The following is a 15,741-nucleotide window of genomic DNA, read 5'->3' as shown; positions in this document are numbered from 1 at the left end:
TGACATTAACTAAACAATCAGTTTATATCCAATTTACATGATCTACCTTTCAGACCATTTTTTCCACATAACAAATATTAACAATCATTATATATATAAATCTCACCTTCGAAAGAGAAACTACCCCCGTGGGCATTGCTATCATCTTCTGTCTCAGTTAGAGAGGTATGATCCATTATTTGGGAAGTCTGCAAGAAAGTACATTTTCAGGTATACTCTAACTGTGGGCAATCTTTTTTGTCATCCAAGATAGTATTCGCTCTTAGCAATGCTCCCAAAAATTATACTTACAAAGGCTTCAACAGAAGAGCTGGCACACCCGAAGCTCGATATGAGGAAGTCCTCATCTGAAAGCTTGGTTACACTGTATACGCCCTCAATGGCATTTATATTCTTGTATGTAATGTTCAGTTTGAATAAGAATCTTTTGTCAATAACATTATCCAAGTATTTTGGGTATGAGTTTGTCTTTTCCCACATCTTCACACATACATTAGGAATTGTTGTTAGTGGAAGATAGATAACTGACCTTGCATAACTTGGTTATAAACATGTAAAGTTGACTTACACATATCTCGTTAACTTTGTCAGCAGGCTTTCCCACCATCTGCTCTGCTTCTTTATTCCACACAATGAGCTTTAGACACCCAGTTCCATCAGTAACAATTATTTGTAGCCTATACCTGCAGCACCGTGGAAGCAGAATTGAATTAGCAAATTCTAACACCACTAAATAATGCTACAGTCAAGGTACAACATTTTTAATATTGATGTCAGGTGAGTGTCACGTTTTTTTTTTTTTTTTGTATGCTAAGCAATTACCTCAACATAGCCTTGAAGCCTACACGTCTACAATGGTCACAACAATACCTATCTTTACTTTCAACAACCTTCTTCGGGCATGTCTTACATGAAGTGTAACACCAATCATCTTTTCCCACCTCAAGAGATACAATATTGGCAATAATCCAACACGACGTCTCCTAACAAATGGCACACGAATGAGCTAAAAGATGGTTAGTCTAAGTAATGATAGAAGAACCTCACCAGTTGCATATTGAGGACCTCCTCTATAGTCTTCAATGGAACAATGCCTGTGTTGATCTCATCCGTGGCAGAGTATTGAGGTTGGGTCTGAAGTTGAGTAATGCGTTGTGAAGGGGAAATAATATCCTTATTCAACCTATGCATAACATAAAATGTTTTGATAAATAAAATTTTCTGGTTTTTCTAGATAAGAAATACAAGTAAAATGTTAGTTAAACAGGCAGTATTAGCAAGTAATTATACCTTTGCTTAAACTCATTTATCTTAGTCAGATTTGGATTGAAGTAAACTTTGGAGACATAGTAGGTACTTTGAATATTCAGTGAATTCAAATAGACATTAGTCTTAAAAAGTTGGACCACTAATATGAAAGGTTCCCCATCATCTCGTTCAAGTTGTGGAAGCACTTGGTCAACCAACTCTCCAAACAATGTACACTTAATTTTATTCTTCCTAGGACACCAAGAGGGAACACCAATATCATACATAGTTTGAGTACTAATACTTCTCCCCACGTTGGCGTGAAAAGGAGAATTTCGGAACAGAATTTAAAAATGAAATCAACTCAAATATTAAATATTATTACTCTAGGTCCTCCAACTGCAGAGCAATACGCTTGCTTTGGTGACCCGTGCATGTGATAATTCCCCTGGCCTCTTCCTTTCCCACAACCTCACCTATGTAATCTACAATGAATAATGTTGCAGTTAAAATATATTACTTGAAATCATAGGACATAACATTAAAAGCATAATATGAAGACTAAATTGATTGAACTTACCAAACAATAGATTTTTATCACTGGCACCATTTGACTCAAGCTCAGCAAAAGGACGAAACTTAAAAGGATTAAAAGCAAACGTCCAATTGGTTGGAGCATCACTTCAGTCTTTGTATAAAAACTGAGCTTGTACTTATGTGGAGTTGTCCTAATTTTGCCATTATTAGTTATAACAATAAAATTCTGCATTTTGTAAATAGCATGCTCCTTTATTTAGTGTTTGAATGCCTCCAATGCAGGTTTGGAAATGGTTGCATGAATCCTATCACCCTGCAAGAGATTTTCCAAACAACAGGAACAAAACAAAATTACAATGCATAAAAATACAACTTCCAACCCATTAGAATTGCTTGTAAATTACCTTCACATCTTGTAATACCATCTCCAAGCTGAACACCTCGTTTTCATTTCACTGGCTCAGGAACTCATACAATCGAACCACACCCACAACCAATGACCAAGAAAGCTTGGTAGCATTGATATCAGCAATAAGATCCACTATTCCAGCCATATTTTTCCTCGAAACAATAACAACAGGATTTTGAGTAAGTAGAAATTAGGATACAAAGGGTAATGATCTATAACTTATTTGTGTATATGAAGTTGACCGTCCTGCTATATATAGACAATTCTCTATATCCCTATCCTTGAAATGAGCGGAAAATCCACTAATGAGCTAAAAGTTGTCAATTTTAAAACACTTACCGATGGCGCCAAACTGCAAGCTAGCAACACCCTCACACGTTCAATATTCCATGAATATCTGTAACCTAAGGTCATTTCAATTCTTCTGTTATGTTGCGTCTCGAGGTGTAACTTTCTTTCAATATGCGCAGGAAGAAAGAGTGCATCACTGAACACTTCATAGTGGAATGAGTTTCACCGAGAATCCCACCAAGTTGCCCTTTTTTTTGGAGGGAACACTGTTGCCGTGTCGCTAATGGAACTGCTGTATTGTAGAGAACCATTTCTGGTAGAACTACTACTTGGAGAGCTCATTTAAAAAGGCATTCTAACACTTACTGGACTGGACACATGTTGTTGTGGAGGAAGCCAACATTACAGTATGCTCTGTGCACGTGTTGGTCTGGGGAGAGTTTAGTGTTGGAGGGAATAGTGTGGTGCTTCGTTTACTGGAATATTATTTGGTATAAAAAGTATATTTGGAATGTAATTTGGTATAAAAAATAAAAAAAACATTGATATTATTGTTCGAAACATTACATAAAAATTTTTAAGCAAGCAAAAAATATTAGTATTAAAAAAATGCTATAAAGTATTATGTTACATTATTATTTATAAGTGATTCTATCAAAATATAAATGATGTTCTAAATTTTGTGCTATTTAACTCAAATATTATAAATTGAAATAGTACTTAATCTATATTAAATTACATTACATTATTTTCCCAAATAGTAATAGTGCTCTTTTATTTTTCACACTAATTAACAATTTAAATATAGTTTACATTCACATCATAATTGTATTTTTCCTTTGTTTCACTCAAACACACGGATAAATTGCAAATGTAAATAAAAAAAAGTATCACATTCAAAAAAATATATTAATAATAATAAAAGTAATAAAAGTGACCAATTCAACAATAATACGTTATATTTGGTATTAAAAATTTTTGCTTTAAAATAAAAAATATACAATACTTTTTCTTTTATATTTGTATCATGAAATATTGAGTAATTAGTAACTTTCATAAAATTTAAATAATTAAATAGAACTATAATAGACAGAATATATAAAACAAAAAACCTTATTAAATTGAAAAGGAAAGAAAAAGCCTTAGTTATTTCATTATCAAATTGACAATTATTGTTGTTTTTGAAAATAGGATTTGGCCATGAGTAAATCAACTGCTTCCATGACCTCAAACAGATACATCATTTAGAGCGTAAATTTAAATTAAAAATGATAAAAAAAATCATAGCTACTAATAAAAAAAATATCTATCCATTTATATTTTTTTGTATAAAAGACCTATTTTTTGTACTATTCTTTGTATATTTTCTTTTGGCTAAACATTTCAATATTAAAAGGACATTTTTTCTTGAACTTTTTTTGAAATTATAGCCTTTGAAAAATCTCCTTTATTGAGATATAGAGGAATTACAATGCTCTTTTATAGAAATATTTGTCTTTTCTATATTTGTTAATATATATTTCTATAAGGATGAATATGTATATCTCTCTTTATTCTGCTATATCCTTCTTTACTTTTAAAAAACTTGAATCCACATGTCTATTCTTTAATTGTAGGGATGGCAGGAGTACTCGAACCCGCGGGTACCCGACACGTCCCTATCCGGCTGGGGCGGGTTTAAACCCGACCCGCATTGGGGCGGGTCCTGAGCGGGCGGGGTGTTGATCGCGGCGGAGCGGGGTCGGGTTCATGGTAAACCCGCCCCGGAGTGTACATATACTCCCTCATATATATATCTCTTTTAGCAATTAGGGTTGCCTCCCTCATACGGTCATACCCACCTACCCACATACCCAAATCCCAGAAACACACACAGCACTCACTTACCCAGATCCCAGAAACCCACACAGCAGCCACCTTGCTCACCGCCGCTGTTGCTTGCTTTGCTCCGTCGCTCACCGCCGTCGTCGCGCAGTCGCTCACCTCACCGCTCTCCCTCACCGTACTCACTTCTCTCGTTGCCGTCACTCTCCTCGCCGTTTGTCTCTTCAATTTGTAGTCTCCGGTCCCTCCTTCCACTGTCGTCGTCTCACTGGTAAGCCGCAAGCACTCCTCCTTTACTCACTACTTACAGCTTACTGGCTTGCTATTTGCTTCTTGCCTTCTCCAGATTTATTTTCTGTGAGTAGATTTTATAATTTATTTTTTTATGTTAAAACAGTTAAACTTGCCTTTTCATTAATATTATGTAAATTGTTGACGGAGGACTTCTTTGAGTACAATAATTATTGATCTTGAAAAATTCCTAAATGACGATATAAAGAATGATGTCCTCAGCCCTCAGGAATTTGTTGGCCCTGCCAAGGTCCTCTCCTTTTTAAAGAAATTAACATTTGCTTTGCTAAGTTAATTTATGTTATTATGTACTTCTTTAAAGCATGAGCTTTGCAATTTGTTTGAGTAATAACTGTAAGTTTTCTTACTAGCTAATAAGAATCGGCCTAATTTATGTGTGTTGGCCTTATGTATCTTTATTTTTTTAAATCAAAGTATGTTTGGAAACTGAACTTATCTATTACTTCTCATTTTTTATGTTAAATATATATCATATGGCTTTTCTGTTTAAGCATTGTTTATGGCTTTCCTGATTAATATTTTCTAGGAATCAAGATACTTGTGGTAGTTATAAAATTGAAGGCTGATTATCCATAATGCCATGTATTCTTTTGGAGCTGATTCAGAGTCAGTCAATAAAAGTGATCCTTTTGTATATTCTTGTGATTTGTGCTTGATTAATTATAATTGATTTCAATCTAACACCATCAAGTCATCATGCTTGCTATGTATACACATGAAACTCATTTAGGTAATGAGTGATTCACTTGCTGCTTATAATGAGATATGAGGTACACTAACTCTTTAAATACAAAATCTAATCTTTCTTCTCTCTAGCTGCTTAGTGCTTATTATTTTTCTTTTTCCTTTCCCTTGGTCTCTTGTGTCAAAGTTGGTAATGTTACAGCTTACATTTAGCATTATTGTATCAAATTTGCTTATTAAATTATTAACCCGTTGACTGTAAATTTGTTACTCTTACTTTATACAATAAATTTTATTAGAACTAACATTGAATAAACTTAAATTTTTTTTAAAAGTTAGTTCTTGTCAAGCTGGTTTAAGTATTTTGAGAGAAGAGACTACAGTGTGATATTATTGTGTTAGTCATAAAAATTTCCGATAGCATAAAGATGAGTTAATTTGTTGCAATTGTCACAAAGAATGAGTGTCTATTATTGTTATCTTTTTTATGACTGATAATTTGATTTTGTGCTGTGGATTGTTGATTTTGAGTTGTTGATTGTTGATGGCTGATTAATAATCTGATTTTATGATATTATTTATCATTTTTTATGTCTTTTTTCCAACAGCATTCTATATGGTTTCTATATGGTTTGTTTAGTTTTTCAATTCCATCAATGTAGTATCTTTAAAATAGTTTCATGGTTAGTAATGCTAGAGAGGACACATTTTTTATGTTAATTTTTACTTAATACTAATTAACTTATTAATTGTTATCTCTTTGAATTTCAGGTTTGAATCTTGACCTCCAAACCTTTATTGATGATGAAGATTTGAAAGTGATCAAGAATAAGGATTGAAGACTCTTATATTTAATTATGTAATATTTTTATTATAGTGTTAAATTTGTAGTAATCAAACATTAACTTTTTTTACTTTCAAGTTATTTGACGTTGTATAAATTTTATGTTTGTATTTTAATATAAGTATGAATTTTAAATTTTTATCATAATTTATATATGAATATTCAAAAATTAAAATGTTAGTTAATTTTGATCGAGGCGGTTAGAGGCGGGGCGGGTATCCGCAGGGGCGGGTTAGGGTAAAACAGTTTACTACCCGCGGGTAGAGGTGGGGCGGGTAGTAGTAGGGTCAAAGGAGGGCGGGACAGGGTCAGGTAGGGCAAAAACCCGCCCCTACCCGCCCCACTGCCACCCCTATTTAATTGGCTAATAACTTTTATAATTTCACTATCATGCTAAACATTGTCAAAGTCAATACGCATAATTTTAAAATAAGTGAACAAATCAATAAAAAAATGGGAATTACAGATCTTGAAACTAAAAATCTATAAATTATTTTTAAATAAGCTATTAAATGGAAGCAAGTAGACAATTTAAGTACAATTTTGTTCATGAGAGCACAACCTTTTTTTTTAGTATGTAAAACTCACTACATGAATCATATAATGGCATTTAGAATTTAGGTCATAGTATACAAAAAAAATTTGTTTATGAACTTTGCACTAAACAAATATTAACTTGAGAACAAAGAAAAGTGTAGACAAAGCCAATCTAAAGTAACAATTTTCCTTCACTTTTCATCTTCTTTGGAAAAAATATGTTCATATGTTACATTTTCTTCAACTAAGTCGCTCAGATATTTTCCATGCTTGACATAGATCATACTTCTAAAGTTTTTCTTTCTAAACTGTACACAATTTTCATCGGTACGTCAAAAAGAAAAAAAATGAGTTGACAATAATCTAAAATCAGCACATAAAACCCATACATTCAATGTGATTAATTAGAAAAAAAAACTCTTTAGCTTTCTGAAAAATATCGATAAATTTAGAAGTTCAGGAACACAATTTCTCTCAACTATACTCTATGCCTCATTTGTTCTCATAAACAGCCAAGCATGAAGCTTAATAAGAATTAAAATTCACAGTTTAATAAGAATACATCTATAGTAAACACTGTTAAAACAAAAATAATAAAAAGTTAAAAATTTAGTAAGATAATTAGAATTGACATAAGTTCAGGAACACAATTTCTCGCAACTATATTCTATGCCTCATTTGTTCTCATAAACAGCCAAACATGAAGCTTAATAAGAATTAAAATCCACAGTTTAATAAAAATACATCTTTGGTAAACACTGTTAAAACAAAATAATAAAAAGTAAAAAATTTAGTAAAATAATTAGAATTGAATATTTGTCCTAAATCTTTTAATAAAATCACTAAATGAAGCTAAAAAACTAAGAATTATTCATTCAAAAACAAAATTATATACTGATATTTGCACCTGATAATCCTCTTTGCTGAACTCTGACAATTTTAAAAAGCAAAGTATTTTTCAGCAACATCTCTTACATAAAATAATCAAAATTAGAAAAATCAATCATGGTTAGATTGAATTAAATTGGATTTAGTGGTATGTCCTTTCATAATGGATGTCAATTAAAATAATAATAATATATACTTCAAAGATTAAAAAAAGCAACAAAATAATGATTTCACTAATTAGAGTATATTAAATAATTGGTTTATGTACATAATTCACAAAAAAATTTGTAATCATCACATAAGGTCAACTATCAAATTAATCTCTCTTAAAGTTTGACTCTGGATCTATTGTAAAAATTTACTAAAGTGTTTGAAATTGACAGAAAAAATCCATTAATGTGAATATAGTATGAGAGTTGCAACTAAACTCATCTTACTAATATGTCTAATGAACTACAATAGAAAATAAATGCTAGAACTCATAAATAAAATGCTAACTATTCCTACTTTATAGATTTGGCCAAGTGAAGGTAAAATTCTGTATTTTAAAGTATATATTTTTAATTATAAACTTAGAATAAATTATTGTAATTACTTAAATTTATTTTACTTTAACAAATAGTTTGCATTTTATAGCAAAATGAAAAAAATTCTCTACAATTACTTTAACAAATAGTTCATGATCCTGATAATGTTTTTAATAAAATTGTATGCATAAAGGATCTAAAAAACTTCCTTTTATGTGCATCTTTTTTGAAAAATCTTAAAAGCTTCCAATAATAACTATTCTTACCATATTGGCCGTAATTAAGAATATTAATAAAAAAAATCACATCTTAGCTTTACAATTGGCCACACTACATTGCTATTGAATATCTTTTGTCCTTAATACATCGCATAGCATTTTATACTTAATATTTCTACCTCAAATAGAAATATTGATAAATCTTCATTCAAATGTTAGTTCCAAATTTATACATTCTAAATCTTCTTTTGGATTATTAGTCTCTATCTTTTAATACTTCAAATGAACATAAACACAAAGAAGGAATGGAAAAGGACAGTTTCATTCAGAAAATTAATATTAAAAAGCTTGAAAAAAAATTATTCAAAAGAATATGAAAACATTATTGTGAATCATGAATTAGAGAATGCTTACCTAGTACAGCCTTGCGAACCTTATAATTTAAAATTCAAGTCAACCTCATCAAACTCTATGAATCCAATTTCAAATGTTTATCATAAAATAAAACTTACGCAAACCTTAAGAGAGACAATACTATATCCTCTTTAAAAATAGGGAGAAACTTAGAAGATCCAATATTATTATTTATTTATAATGGAGAATTACCTTCAATGTACTTCTTTTGGAAGTAAAATTCATCGAATTCATCATCCTGTAAATTGGAAATAGAAAATAAAACCCATCAATTAAGTTTATAAAATAACAAAAGAGAACAGGTAGTATGAATTGCTCAAGTTTTATGCTTTTGTTAAGTAATACTAAAATAGTAAACTTTTCTATTTGCATAGTTAAATCAACCATTTTGATTAAACAGAAAAAAAATAGATGCACTCAAAAAATATAGGGTGCTTCAATTCATTGAATAAAGACTTGAAGACCTCTAGCTTACTATCAGTTAAAGCTCCATTTCAGAAGTAACAATACATAATGTTAGGCAAGTAAATGTTCAAACAATTTAGTTGCTAAATTACTTTAGTCATGTATTTCCACACAATTTTTAGTGATTAACTAATATTCCAAACAACCATATCTATAGAAAAATGTTTCAAATTGGGAAACATAAAGATAAGTTAATAAATTTGTCACAAACCTATATTTAAAGAATCCAATTGATACCACAAACAACAAATTCAACCTAACTTCATGAACAATCTTTAACAATGAAACCAAGGATTCCTTCCTTAAAAAGTACAACTATACTCGTACTTTCCACGTTTTGCAGCAATCTGAAATTTAAGCCATATCAATATCATAATAATTAATAAGAATGAGAACCATGTGAACTTCTAATTGAGACAATAATTAGTAGATCTCATAATCAATTTCAACATTCTTCTTATATCATATATCAGTAATGACTGATTTCTTTTTTACCCAAAAAAGAAAGAAAGAAATAACTTGAAGGAATTTGATGTAACGATCGAACCTGAAGGGAAACTGTGGAGCTTCGTTTACTGTGGATCTGAATCCTTTTGCATCTTCCTAACATAGAGAAAGCATAATTTCTTAAGAGAGAGACATTATTATCTCCTCTTTAAAAAGAGGGAAAAACTTAGAAGATCCAATTTTATTATTTATTTATAATGGAGAATTACCTTCAATGTACTTCTTTTGGAAGTAAAATTCATCGAATTCATCATCACCTGTAAATTGGAAACATAAAACAAAACCCCTGAATTAAGTTTATAGAAAAACAAAAGAGTACAGGTAGTATGAATTGCTCAAGTTTAATGCTTTTGTTAAGTAATATTGAAATAGTAAACTTTTCTATTTGCACAATTAAGTTAACCATTTTGATTAAATAGAAAAAAATAGATGTACTCAAAAAATATATGGTGCTTCAATTCATTGAATGAAGACTGGTAACTGAAGACCTCTAGCTTACTATCAGTCAAAGCTCCATTTCAGAAGTAACAATATATAATGTTAGGCAAGTAAATATTCAAACAATTTAGTTGCTAATTACCTTAGTCATATATTTCCACAGATACTGCAGTACTTTTAGTGATTACCCAATATTCCAAACAACCACAACTATATAAAAATGTTTCAAATTAGGATAACATAAAGATAACTTAATAAATTTGTTACAAACTCATATTTAAAGGATCCAAGTGATACCACAAACAACAAATTCAACCTTACTTCATGAACAATCTTTAACAATGAAACCAAGGATTCCTTCGTTAAAAAGTTCAACTACCTGTACTTTTCATGTTTTGAGGCAATCTGAAATTTAAGCCATACCAATATCATAATAATTAATAAGAATAAGAACCACGTGAACTTCTAATTGAGACAATAATTAGTAGATCTTATAATCAATTTCAACATTCTTCTTATATCATATATCAACAATTATTGATTTCTTTTTTACCCAAAAAAGAAAGAAAGAAAGAACTTGAAGGAATTTGATGTAATGATGGAGGTGCTTGAGTTCTGCAAGAATCATATGCTTACCCGTGAATTATAGAACCATTTCCGACAACACTTTAAGTTGCAACTCATTTAAATATGTCTGAAACCCTAAACTGCAAAACAAAAACAAAACAAAAAAAGTTGAATACTTGAAAAAGTTAGCAAAAGAAAAGAACTCAAATATTGAAACTTGAAGCCCAATAGTGTTAATCCCACCTTGGAATAACAGTTGAAACAATATGCATTTGGAGGAAGAAGAAGAAGTATGGAAGAATCTTTTCATGCTTTCAAGCGCATGACATGCAGCAGATACTAACGCCATTCCACTTTTTCGATAGCCACTTCTCCAATCTCTGTTTATTGCTGCGGTGGCACGTTCTTGAATATCCTTGTTCTTCCCCATCCTGCTTCCTCCATCTCTGGGTCGGCTCTACTTCTTTGGACTTCCGAAATCTCCCTTCCTATTTACTCTGACGTTTAAGATAAAGTCTAAATCTTCAGCTACAATCTCAACCTACTGGTTGCTGGGAGGAAGAGTAGAATAAGTGAGGAGGAAGAGAAGGATCAGAGGATGTGGGGGTGGTGGGGATGGTGACATGACGACAAAGATTAAGTTTCTTAATTTTTTTTTTAGGTTTTTAATTTTCAGTCACTAAAAGTAAAACGGAAGAGAGCAATTTGATTTGGAGAATAGATTTGTGTGGGAAAATTCCCGCTTCGCCGCACTAGAGGGAAGACTATTTTTTCCTGCGACGTGTCGGTCTGGAGAGAGTTTAGTTTTGGAGGGAATACTGTGAAGCTTCATTTACTGAACTACTTAACTTTTATATATTAGATAGATAATTTTACTGTAAAATATCTCAATAGTATGTATTCTATGTACATATATACTCCATGTGAGTACTACTACTAGTCTACTACCCTACAAGAAATTCATGTTGTATTATCCTCTATTTGGCTACTTAGTAATTCAATTATACCAGAACAACTAACTAGTTATAAAATTAATTATATGTAACCGATTTCATCTTCTTTTTTTTTCTAGCAACTTCTAGTAACTGTGCTAACCATAGCCCTAACATTTCTCCTGAAGTCGAAGAGGATTTTTTTGCATAACTCTCAGTTTTACTTTGAACCTTAAGAAGGTAGAAATAGATACTGGTTTTATAAGTATATCCGCTACTTGATCCGTAGCTAGAATGTGCATTACATAAGCCTCATTCTTCGCAACATAAACTCATACAAAGGATTGGTCTAGAGCGAATTTGTTTTTGTTTTGAAGGATTGGATTGGCTGCTAATAACACTGCGTTTTGATTATCACAATGAATTATTGGTTTTATTACGCTTGGTACTCTGATTTCACTCATCAGGTTTTGAAGCCACACAATTTTAGCCAATGTGTCTACAATTTCTTTGAACTCAGCCTCTATGCTGCTTCTCGACACAACTACCTGTTTCTTACTAGCCCAAGACACTAGATTCGGTCCTAGATAGATGCAGAACTCATTGATTGATTTCCTATCATCGACATTGTTGTCCCAATCTGAGTCACATAACCCATAAATTCTGAAGCCATCTGAACTCTTGAACATGAGACCATGATGTAATGTTCTTGCCAAGTACCTGAGGATTCTCTTCACTGATTTCCAGTGAATGTCAAGTGGTTGATGCATAAATTGTGCTACTTTGTTTACTGCAAAGGAAACTTTGGGTCTAGAAATTGTTGCATACTACAGTCCTTCTACCATTGACATGTACAGAGTTGAGTTGTGAATGTCCATCACCAAATGCTGAGAGTTTGAGGCCTGAGGTCATGAGTGTTAGGACAGGCTTTGTATCACCCATGTTAGCCTTCTTGAGTAGGTCATTTATATACTTTGTTTGACTTAGTATTACTGTATCATCAGAAGGTTTTCAATTCCCAAGAAGTATCTCATCTCTCTTAGGTTCTTTAGAAAGAATGTATTGTTGAGTTGGAAAACTAACTTCTGAATTTCTGACTAGTTGTCCCCTATGATTAGAATGTCGTCAACATAAATCAGGATGTAGATTGAACAATGACTAGTGAATTTTGTGAAAAGAGAGGTGTCAGATTTGGTGTTGTGAAAACCAAACTGATTTAGGGTAGTGCTGAGCTTTGTGAACCAAGCTCTTGAAGCTTGCTTGAGGCCGTATAATGCTCTCTCCAATTTGCATATTTGATGTGGTTTTCCAGTTATGAATGCCTCAGGTTGTTGCATGTACACCTTTTCATGTAAGTCTCTATTTAGAAAAGTGTTGTTAAAGTCAATTGTCTGACTTTCCAACCCTTTGATAAAGCTACACTCAACATAACTCTCACTATGGAAGGCCGAACTACTGAGTTAAAAATTTGATCATAATCAATCCCTTATTTTTGATGGAATCCGTTTGCTACGAGCCTTGCCCTGTACTTTTGAATGCTTCCGTCAGGGTGCCTTTTGATTCCAAATTACCCATTTGCAGCCAATGGGGTGTATGGTTGGTGAAGGATCTACTAATTGCCGCGCATAATTTCTCATTAGTGCTGAATATTCCTCTTCCATCGCCATTTTCCAATGAGGAGCAGTGAATACACTGACTTTGGAACTGTTTGAGTAAGATCTAATGTTGATTCGACAACTGCAACATAAACCTTGGGGTTAAAAATTCCACTTTTCTCCTGGTTTGCATGGGATGACCTCTGTGCACTGGCTGAGGTCCCCTTGGCAGCTCAGGACAAGGGAGTGAACTCGTTGAGGTGGATTTTACTATGCAGGACCTGCAGTGTTAGACATACTACTAGCAGCAAAATCAACATTAGATGAAATAATTGATGAATTAGAAGAATTAGATAATGAAAGTAATGAATTAGATATGCAATTGATATTATTGGAAGATGAATTATGCATGATGGGTTGGGTGAGTGGTGGGAAAAGTCTGTGTTGCTGGGTATTGGGCAGCTGAATTGGTTGAAAAGTGTTGTAAGGTTTATAATTTGAAGATTCAGGATCAGGTGAGGTAAATAGTTGAGGGTAGGGGAACTCATATTCATTGAACAGAACATTTCTAGACATGTAAATTTTTCCCGTTGGAGAAAGGCATTTGTATCCCTTTTGATCTGAGTTGTAGCCTAGAAAGACATATTTGTGAGATTTGTGATCAAATTTGAGAGAGTTGTATGATTTGAGAAGAGGATAGCAGGTGCAGCCAAAAGTTTTGAGGAAATGGTAATTAGGTTTGGTTTGAAACAAGTCTTCTATTAGGGTTTCAAAGTTGAGATTTGGTGTGGGTAATCGGTTAATAAAATAGGTTACAGTGAGAATTGCTTTGTCCCATAATTTTAAAGGTAGTGAGGCTTGGGCTAAGAAGGTTAGGCAGGTTTCTATTAGGTGTCTGTGTTTCTGCTCAGCAACACCATTTTGCTGGTGAGGGTGGGGACAGGTTCGTCTATGTTGTATGCCATTTTCTTGAAGGAAGTGAGTGAAGGCTGTGGATAAGAATTCTCCTCCATTGTCAGTTTGGGGGGCTTTTATTCTTTGACCCGTTCTGTTTTCAATTTGAGACTTGTACTGCAAAAAGGCTGAGAATACTTGTGACTTTATTTCAAGAAGGTAGGTACAGGTGTGCTTGCTGAATGCATCTATGAAGCATATGTAGTATCTGTGGCCACCTGAGTTGCCATAGGCAGGTGCTGGTCCTTAGAGGTCTGAGTATACTAAGGTTAGTGGGGTAGTATCTGAGGTTGTGGAGTTTGGAAATGGAAGTTGGTGGATTTTGCTTTTGCAGTAGCATTACAAATTATGGGTGTGAGAGGTTCTTCTTTGCACAGATCATTGAGGTCACAGGTTTTGAGTATATGGTTTACAATTTTGGGTGACGGGTGGCCAAATTTGTTATGCCAAAGTTGGAAGGTGGGGGTGATATTTTTGCAAGCAATTAGAGTAGTGTGCTTGCTACATTCAAGAGATTTCCATTGTGAGCAATTACATAACTAGAATTTGCAGCAGCATGTTTGCAATTTTATGTACTTGTAGTTGTAGAGTTGGCAGTATTCTTGACATCAGTATTGTTAGTGTCCTTGCAATCAACATCATTAACATGGATATAGCAATTTGCAGCATTAATAGAATTTGCAACTCTTCCAGTATTGCACTCATCAGATGTTGAACACAAACTACTACTACTACTATTATTATTATTGCAATTATCAACATATGATACAATTTTTCAAAGTTTGAACACAAACTTTCAACAACATTACAATTAACAACATAAAAGCTTAAACTATCATTTTTGCTGCATAACTCTTCTATTTCAGGCTTAGTAATGATGCTATTATCTATACGGGACTTCACTACTTGAGACTTATCACAGCTATTCTCAGACACAGTGCAGCTGCTGAAAGTGGCTATACATGAGCTACTCATCTTATTTTCTTTTCTAACTACATCACAAGTAAATGAAGAGTTTGCTGGTGTAATTTGTTACTTCTGCACTTGTCCAGTTTTATCAGAGTTGCGAATTATTTTTGAAATGCATACGTCATCAAATCTGTACAGTCCAGCTCTAAGCGTGCCTCGAAGTAGTTTCTTCTTGGATTTTTACATGGCATAAGTGAGGCAAGAATTCGAAGAACACGTTTGTTGTCTAAGGCAAATTTTGATACACTAACTAGGTTCTTGGATATAGAGGGTACATGTAAAAGGTTTTGGAGTTTAAAGGATTGGTTAGAGAGTGGTGCATGCATTAAAGACCTTCCAATATTAGCAATTGACATACCTTTTTCATTACCTCCAAAGACTTGCTCTGATCCTTCATATCTTGATCCATTTATGAGGTTCATCTGATCAAAGGTGATGTGGTGGGAGGTTCCTGAGTCAGGGTACTAGCCATTGTCTGGATAAGATGAGAGAACTGTGAACAGTACTTGAAGGTAAGGCTTCCTTTATTTCTCTTGATTTTGTGATGCAAACTTCTGTTGATAGCCAGAATTACCAGGATT

This window comes from Arachis ipaensis, chromosome B8 (genome assembly GCF_059453495.1).
Source record: "Arachis ipaensis isolate K30076 ecotype BB chromosome B8, ASM5945349v1, whole genome shotgun sequence".
Classification (NCBI taxonomy): Eukaryota; Viridiplantae; Streptophyta; class Magnoliopsida; order Fabales; family Fabaceae; genus Arachis; species Arachis ipaensis.
This window is presented reverse-complemented; position numbering follows the sequence as displayed.